Raw genomic sequence first — 9,165 nt, 5'->3', positions numbered from 1 at the left:
GACGACGATGGCGGCGAGCGACCCCTTCCAGGAAACGGAGAAATTAGGACATTTCCGGATGAACAAAGCCAGAATTTACCGCCAGACCATCTGCCCTTCAGAAATACTGAAAAGCATCCTTCAGGCTCGATCAGGAAACACCGAAGAGTAACTTGAATCCGCAGGAAGAAATTAAAAAAAACCCACTGGTTTTCATCATAACCGATGAACCGGCCAGACGCCCCTCAACCTTTTTTTTTAATAGCTCAAAATTACAGTAAAATGAACAGTAAATGGGGTACCAGAAAATGCCTAGAAAAAGAAGGTAGCAGCAGAGGAACTGAGGAACAAAACAGATTTGTGACCGAAAACAGCAAGAATGTCGGAAGGTTTGCCAGTAATTTAAGTGCAGGTGGATGAGACTCTCCCGGCAAAAGGGACAGGGTGACAGGCCTTATCTTCCTAATTATGGCTCGACTACGTGCTACCTCCACGAGGCTCCGCAGAGCCCGTCGGGCCGGAGACGCCACACGCCAGGGCCCGGCCCTTCCCGAGGGGTCGACAAGCACCCGGAGCCCCACCCGGAGACTGTGCACAACGCCGCGAACCGGCCGGGCGCCCACCGGCCCGGCCGTCACCGCAAAGGACCTGTTCTCAGGCGCAGACGGAGGCTTTTCCGGGAGAGACCTTATGTCGGCCGTGAAAAGGCCTCAGAAAATTTTAAAAGGCTGAGATAACACAAAGTATGTTCTCCAACCACAATAGAATGAAATCAGAAATCAGTATCAGGGAATCTGGAAAATTCAAAAACTATGTGGAAACTAAGCACCAGGCTCCTAAACAAAGAAGAAATTACAAGGGAAATTTAAAAATACTTTGAGATAAATCAATAGAAAAAAAATTGAGCTCCCACACCACACAGTTAACGAAAGTGGGGGAGGGGCGCCCACGGAGGGGGGAGGGGGGAGGGGCGCCCACGGAGGGGGGCAGGGCGCCCCCGGGGGCAGAGTGCTTTTCTCAGTAGAGCCACTGAGGCCGAGGCAACCAGGAGGGGCCCAGGGTGGGGAGAGGCTTCGGGAGCTGCCCAAAGGCGGCGAGGGGCGCAGAGCGGAGGGGGGGCCCAACTGCAGCCCGCGGTGCGGTTCACCCACGAAGTGAGGCGGAACACGCCCTCCTCCGCCTCTGCCGGACCCACGGACCCACGGAGGGACGACAGCCGCGCTGGAGTCGGCGGAAGCAGGTGCCGCGGGTGAAGGTCGTGAGCCCCCCGAGGGGGCCCGGAAAACACCAGATTCTGGAGTCCTGCCGAGCCAGCCCGGAGCTCGCCTTTGCCAGAAAGCCGACAGAGAGAGGGGACGGGAAAGGAGAAACCTTTTGTTCCGGGGATGGGAACTAGGAAGGGAAGGGGAGCCCCCGATGCTCCCCGGATTCTCGTTCCCTCCGTTGGCTCATCGTCTCCGGGCGGCACTTCTGCAGCAGCACTGGCGGCAGCGGGTCCGGAGCTGGGGGTGGCACCGGGGCAATGTTCTCGGGAAGGAAAACGTCCTCTGCCCGGAGCAGCTGTGACACGAAGAGGGTGGGGCCAACTCGCGGGGCGTCTTCTCCACTGTCCCCCGCATCGGCCTGAGTTCGCCCCAAACGGCCCAGGGCCAGCCAAGTTCGTGGCACAGCGGGGTAGCCGGAGGCCCGTTTGGCCCAGAGGCTCAGAGGGGGGAGGGGAGAGAGACGCACGGAAATAAAGAACCAAGAGAGAAGCTCAGAAAATTCGCCCGTGAGGCGTGGGGCGGTGTTTGGGCTCCAGGGCGCGGCCCCGCCCAGGCCCCCGTGGAGCTGTGCCTAAGGAGCAGACCGCACACTGCGGGGACAGGACAGGCCCGCCCAGGTCACAGGCTGCCAGCTCCGAGGACTTTGGAAGCACGGCCCACAGGAGGCAGGCCGGAGCTCGGCCTGACTCCGTCCAGGTGGGCGGCCTGACAAAAGAAAAGGCGCCATCCTCACAGTTTGGAAACAAAACCCAGGATCCCCTAAGCCCAGGCTACAAGAACAACTTCTTCAGCGTATGAAAAGCACAAACATTTCAGTTCACGCAGGAAAACACAACCACACGTGCCGATGCCGAAATGGCATAGATGTTGGAAACACCTGACACACACGTTAAAGGAGTTCTTATGCAAATACTCGACCGTTAAAACAGAACTTTGCATAAAAGAAATACAAGAGACAAAGAAAACCCAAGTTGAAATTTTAGAACCGAAAAATCAAGTGAGGAAAAAACCCTCACCACACGGACAACAGCAGAAAGGGAAGAGTCAGCAACCGTGAAGACAGGTCCGTGCAGCCTTATTCAATCTGAATTACAAAGTGAAAAAACACTCGTTATGTATTTTTTTCATGAACAGATCTTCAGTGTTTGGGGGACACCAACAAAAGGTCTGACATTCAGGTCACTGGAGTCCCAAGAAGGAAAAGAGAAAGAGGAGGGTGGTGAAAAACACTTCAGGAAGTAAAGGGCTGAAAAATGTTCCAAGTTAGGCAAAGAGAAAAAAGCCTATGATTCAAGAAGCTAAGCAAATCCTAAAGACAATAAACCCAAACAAATCCTAATCGAACTACTGAAAACTAAAGAAAAAGAAACAAACGTCTGAAAATGAGATTACAAAAACAATCTCATCTCCAATAGCTTCACAAAGAATAAAATGCTGAGGGATGAATTTAATCAAGAAGGTGAAAGACACACAAGTGAAAACTACAAAACAGTGTGGAAAGAAATGAAATTAAACCCAAGTAAACGGAAACACGTCCCACGTTCACGGACTGCGAGGTCAACGCTGTTCAGTGTCAGGACTGCCCAAAGTGATCTGCAGATTCGGTCTTCTCCATCAATGTCCTGAGGACAAGTTTCTTCGCGTAAATAGGAAAACCATCCTAAAACTCGTACGGAACCTCCAGGAAACCCAAACAGCCAAGAACACAGCGGGCGCACCCACACCGCCTGCCTTCAAAACCACCCCAAAGGTACGGGGATCACGGCAGTGTGGGGTGGCCACACAGACAGACACGCGGGCCAGTGGGACAGGAAGTCCGGGAACAAACCCTGACGCAGGTGGCCAAATGACTTCCGGCCAGGGTGCCCAGACCGTGCAAGGGGGAAGAGGTCGGTCTTCCCGGCACCCGGCGCTGGGAAAACTGGGCGTCCCCAGCCCAGAGCACGCACTTGGACCCTCCCCTCACACCATCAGGCAAAAACTCACTCCAAGCGGATCAAAGACCTACACGTAAGGCCCGAAACCGTAAAACTTGGAGGAACACGGAGGGCAAAAGTCTCGCGACACTGGATTTGGTTATGATTTCTGGACGGGACGCCAAAGGCACAGGCAGCAGAAGGGAAGACGGACAGACCGGACTTGTGAACATTTTTTTTTTTTTTTGCATATAAATAAATTGGGTTTATTGCTGAATTTTCCCATTGACATTATAGAAAATAATTTAAAAACACTGAAATTTCACAGATTATGGCAGCCCAATAGTTTTAAACATCCTCTATCAGAAAAAGCACAAAAGTGACATTAGAAATGTTTGTTGAGGGAAAGCGGAGCATCTGACGGCAAAGAAGTACAAATCCAGACAACGAATGGCACAAACACAGCACTCACAGGGCCTCGCCGCCCAGAAGTCACTGCCCGCGTCGCGATCTACGTTCCGTTTGAGACGTTCCACACTGTCTCTCAATTAGCCTGTCTGGGCCCCGCCTCCCTCTGGTCAGAGAAGAGCCGCTGCTGGGATGAAATCCCGCGCACGGACTGGGGAGGGAGGAGGGCCATCCTCCGCCCTGCTTCCCGAACAAGAAACGGTTCGTACAGAGATGGCTTTGGCGCTTTAGCCCTTAACCTTGCCCCAAACCACGTGACCTGAAAACTGGATCCTCACGTGAGGGTTTGGGACCGTCACATCCTGTCCGTACTTTTCTTAACGTACGTTACATACAGTAAGATTCTCTGATGCCGAAACAGAACAGGTCAAGCCTCTGTAGCAACTTGTTCGGAGAGCTTTCTCCTTAATTCTCGTCGCAGCTACCACCCCGTTTTTGTTTCAGCGCCCTTCTCGGGCTGACTTGAGGCTCGGGTTCAAGGCGAACGGTCGAGTCTTGGTGCGAGTCTCTTGAGGCCGAACTCGCACACACCTGCTCTCTCCTTCGCCCCGTCGGACGCACGTAGCGTCTTGTCCGGGTGATCAGAGACAGAGACACACGTGCGCATCCAAGGACAGCACCCGGAGCAAAGGCGGCTGTCCCCTGCGGCCCGAATGGCGTCACCGAAGCGACGGGGGAAGGGACACCGGCGGCCGCTGCAGGAGAGCCCTTCCCGGCGCCGTCCGTGGGCCGCACCGCGCAGAAGCCTAGCGGCTCCAGCCCTTGCGAAGGGGACGAGAAACCAGTGCCACCGCGGAGAAGCCCTTCCCCTCTAATCTCAGCTCCATCCGACAGGCAGACGTCAACTGATGTCGCAACGACCCCTAACGGAGACGCGTGCATGTTTCGCACCCGAAGGGAGGGGCCTGAACCCTGTAAAACTTTGTCAAAACCCACCCCTGCGAATCCCGGGCACGACGCGGCAGGAGCCAGGGCGCCAAACCCCGACGATGGATTCCCTTCCATCACAACTTGCGCGGCCTGAGCTGGTTTCCACTGGCCGAGGGTGACCCCCCCCCCCCCCAAGCGGCATGAAAACCGGGGTCCGCCCTGACCCGCCGAGTGTGCGGTTTGACCCTAACACGGCGCGTTCAGCGGCGCGTACGCGTCCTTCCGCCGGGGCGGGGCGCCTGCGGCGTCCAGCAGCTCGGAGCTGGGAGACCGTCCTGCGCCGACCTCCACCGGTTCCTCGGGGCCGCCCGAGACCTCTTCTCCCGGAGACGCCTCGAGTCTCCCCAGACCACCACTTTCTTTAGCTAGACTTCCCACGCTTAGCCACAACTCGGTAACTTCGGCGAGACACACGCCGTGGCCGGGAAGTGGAGTTCTCGGGCTGATGTCCCGCGTCCCTCGCGACAGCTGCGCTATGAGCCGCGGCCACCAGGTCACCACCGCCAAGCAGCAGAAGTCGAATAAGAAACTGACACTTTGTCTCAGGGCAGCCACGGCTCCCGACGGCCCCGCGCGGCACTGACCTTCAGGAGCATTTGTAAATGTCGCGCCGCAACGGACACTGCCAGCGGGGTAAAAAGGCAATCCGCGGGACGGGAGAAAACCCCTGCAAATCGTGCCTCTGTGAAGGACCACCCGGGGTATATAGGGAACCCCTAGAACTCAACAACAAAAACGCAACTCGATGCAAAAATGGGCCAAGGGCTCGAATCCGCCTTTCGCCAAAGACAACGGGCTTCGCTGTTGAGTGGGTACGGAGTCCCGTGTTACGAGGCGAAAGGGCTCCGGGGATGGGTGGTGGGGACAACATTCTGACTGTACTCAGTACCACTACACTGTCCCCTTAAAAGGGTTTAGGATGGTGAATTTTAGGGTATGTGTATTTTAACACAGCCTACAAAAGAAGAAAAACATACGTAAAATGAAAAGATTTATGTCACAGGAAGCGAAAATAATCTCAAGGAAACGCAGGCCATGAGATCCATTACAAGAGGTCCTGCAGACAGAAGGAAACGGTGTGAGACGGAATTCTGCATCTTCGTAGAAAAACGATTTCCAGAACGTGAACTGCACGGTTAACCACAGAACACCGATCTCACACCTTCGCTTAAAACAGAACTGCCCGTTTAGAAAGGAAACATGCATCATGGGCACGACAGCACACACGACACGAGACCTACAAGAACAGGGACAGCAGCACGGCAGAAACGACCGTGCGCCCCTGTAAGGTGCGTGCATGTGAAGTGACACCCTGTCACTAGAGGGCAGGCTTTTTAACATCCTAACATTACCTGCTTTTAGCCGTATGTTAAAACCCCCAAAGCAGAGCACAGAGCAACGGAAGTATAGCTAACATGACAACAAGAGAAATAAAGTGAATTCATAAAAACGAGCCCAAAGCAGAAACAGAGGGAAAACGAACAAAGAGACGGGACGGACAGCGTGGGGACGGACAGCGTGGGGACGGACACAATTGCATCAAGTGTGAAAGTTCCCAACATCCCAACCAGAGCAGAAACTGTTAAACGGGATGGAAAATCAAGACTCAACTCTATGCTGCCTACAAGAATCCACTTTATGGGGCGCCTGGGGGGCTCAGTCGGTAAGGTGTCCGACTTCGGCTCAGGTCATGATCTCACGGCTTGTAGGTTCGAATCCCACGTCGGGCTCTGTGCTGGCAGCTCGGAGCCTGGAGCCTGCTTCCGATTCTGTGTCTCCCTCTCTCTGCCCTTCCCCTACTCATGCTCTGTCTCCGTCTCTCTATGTCTCTGTCTCTGTCTCTGTCTCTCTCTCTCAAAAATAAACAAACATTAAAAAAATAAATAAATAAATCCACTTTAAGTAGAACACAAGCAGGTTGAAAGTAAAAAGATGGAAAAGATAAACCACACTAACACGGGAGGCGTGATGTGGGGTTTACAGATCCCTTTTTCAAATTCAAAGGAATAAAGTTTAAAAACTCAGAATATCCTGGGGCCCCTGGGTGGCTCAGTCAGTTGAGCCTCCGACTTCAGCTCAGGTCGTGATCTCGCGGTTTGTGGGTTCGAGCCCTGCATCCAGCTCTGTGTTCACAGCATGGAGCCTGCTTGGGTCGGTCTCTCTCTCTCTCTCTCTCTCTCTCTCCCTCCCTCCCTCCCCCACTCGTGCACAAAGTTTCTCTCAAAAATAAATTAAAAAAATTTTTTTTAATTTTAAAAAGAAACAAATGAACAAACGACAAAAGACAAGAAACACACTCTTACAGAGAACACACTGGTAGCTGCCAGACGGGAGTTGCAGGGGGAGGCGTCAGATGCAGGCTGGAGGGGCAAGTATCATGATGGGTGCGAGCGAGCAAGGCAGGAACTGGTGAATCACTAGATTGCACACCTGACGCCAACAATACTGCATGGTGGTTTTCTTTTTTTTTAGAGCCTGACACGGGGACCGAACTCACGGACCGTGAGATCGTGACCTGAGCCGAAGTCGGCCGCTCAACCGACTGAGCCCCCCGGGCGCCCCTCACTGCGTGTTAACTACACTTAAATGAAAACGATATACAATCTGAATAGTTCTCCATCTGTTAGACACTGGATGTGTAGTTTTAAATATTTCCATTAAAAAAACCTTCTGCTTCCTGATGGTTTCACTGTCGAATTCCACCAAACACTTAAAAAAGATATAATACAAACTCTATAGAAAATCTTCCAAAAAAATTGAAAAGGAAAGAATATTTTCCAACCCACTCCACGAGGCCAGTGTTATCCTATTTGGATATGCTACGTATCCAAATACCCCAGGAAGAGGCAAAGACAACCGTAGACCGGTATCCCCGATGAACAGGAAGACAAAAATTCTAAACAAAATTTTCATAAACCAAATTTAACAATCCACTAAAAGGATAACGTATCATTACAAAGTAGGCTTTATTCCAGGAGTACAAGGTTGGTTTGACATCCTAAGTTAACCCGTGTCGTTCACCACGTTAACAGAGTAAAAAACAAAGTGATAACCCTATTAACAAAGTTTTAAAAAAACGACAATCCACGTAGATTCAGAAAAAGCTTTTTACAAAATCCACCGTCTGCGTGTTTTTTACGTGTATTTAAGTAATGTCCACACCCACAACCCCGAGATCAAGAGTCCCACACTCTCTGACTGAGCCAGCAGGGCGCCCCCCCAACACCCATAAAACTCCCAGAAAACTTGAGTGAAAAAGGAGTTTACACGCCCCAAAAAAGAGCCTCTATGGCAAAGCTACAGCTGACATCATATTTAATGGTGAGAGACGGAACGTTTTGTCTTAAGATCAGGGCTAAGACAAGGATTCTCTTTCTCGCCCCTTGTGTTCGGCATCGCACAGGTCAATCCAGCCCTGAGAATAAGGCAAGCAAAATAAAAGGTCACCAGCTTATGAGGCAAGAAGCGTAACGGTCTGTATTTCTACTGAAAAATCGATGCAACCTTTTGACAACTGCTACCGGACAGGAGATCAAGCTACAAGCCCCCAGCCCACTTCCCGGCACACACACCGCCGCGCAAGGGGACGAGAGCGAACGCGAGCCACCGCTTCCGGTTTGTTGGCTCGTTTATTTCTTCCAGGGAGAGCGTGCGCGCAAACTGGGGAGGGGCGGACGGTGTGGGGACACAGGGTCCGAAGCGGGTTCTGCAGCTGTCCGCGCAGAGCCCAAAGAAGGGCTCCAACTCATGAGCCGGGAGGTCGTGACCTGAGCCGGGCTGGAGTCTCGACTGAGAGCCCGGGCGCCCCGCCGCTTCGCCGTTAACCGAACGGCTGAGACGACGAGTGTGCTCGCGCCCCGGCCAAAGTGCGTGCTGGCGAGCGCGGGGAAGAAACGCCGTCCCGGCGAACTCGTGGCGCGGACATAACGTGCTGCGCCCACTTGGCAAACGGGTTTCTCAAAGGAAATCGCAGCGCAAACAAATGGTGACGTCGAAGTTCCAAAACCCCACGGCTCCATGGCGGCAATGGTGAAGCTGCCAGAAACAGGATCAGCCTCTCGGAACTCTGGGATCGAACTTAATGTAGAACAACCGGGAACGCTCAAAGAAATAAGCCCCTGAATTTGGCTCACGGGGTGTAGGGGAGTGTAGGGAAGACCTGAGAAGACACTGGAAGCTCTGGGAGCCCTCCCCCCCCCCCCCCCCCCCCCCTTGCTGAGCCGGGGAAACCATCTGGAGGAGCCCTTGGGGAACTCTGGGGGCCGGATGATCAATCCGCAGCAAGGCTCGATGAAGGGTCCAGGCAATTTCCGTACAGCTCAGCCTCTGCACGCGAGCACCCGCCACCTCGCACCCCTGCCGTGGGGGCCCGCGCTCCCGGAGGGGGCGCTAGACGGGCGTGTGCAGGGAGGCCCTGATCCCCAAAGACAGGGGTGCTGGTTGCTAACGGCTGTTTTTGTGACTAAAGGGCCAGAAAAAGGGACGGTGGTCACGATTTAACACTCCGTGGGCTGAAGTGGCTTTCTGGAGATGTAAAGAAATAGTATCCGTTTTCTGGTGGTGGTGCTCCCCCTCCCCCCCCCCCCGCCCGTTTTGGGAGCCACACG

The sequence above is a fragment of the Panthera leo genome, chromosome E2 (genome assembly GCF_018350215.1).
Source record: "Panthera leo isolate Ple1 chromosome E2, P.leo_Ple1_pat1.1, whole genome shotgun sequence".
Taxonomy (NCBI): domain Eukaryota; kingdom Metazoa; phylum Chordata; class Mammalia; order Carnivora; family Felidae; genus Panthera; species Panthera leo.
This window is presented reverse-complemented; position numbering follows the sequence as displayed.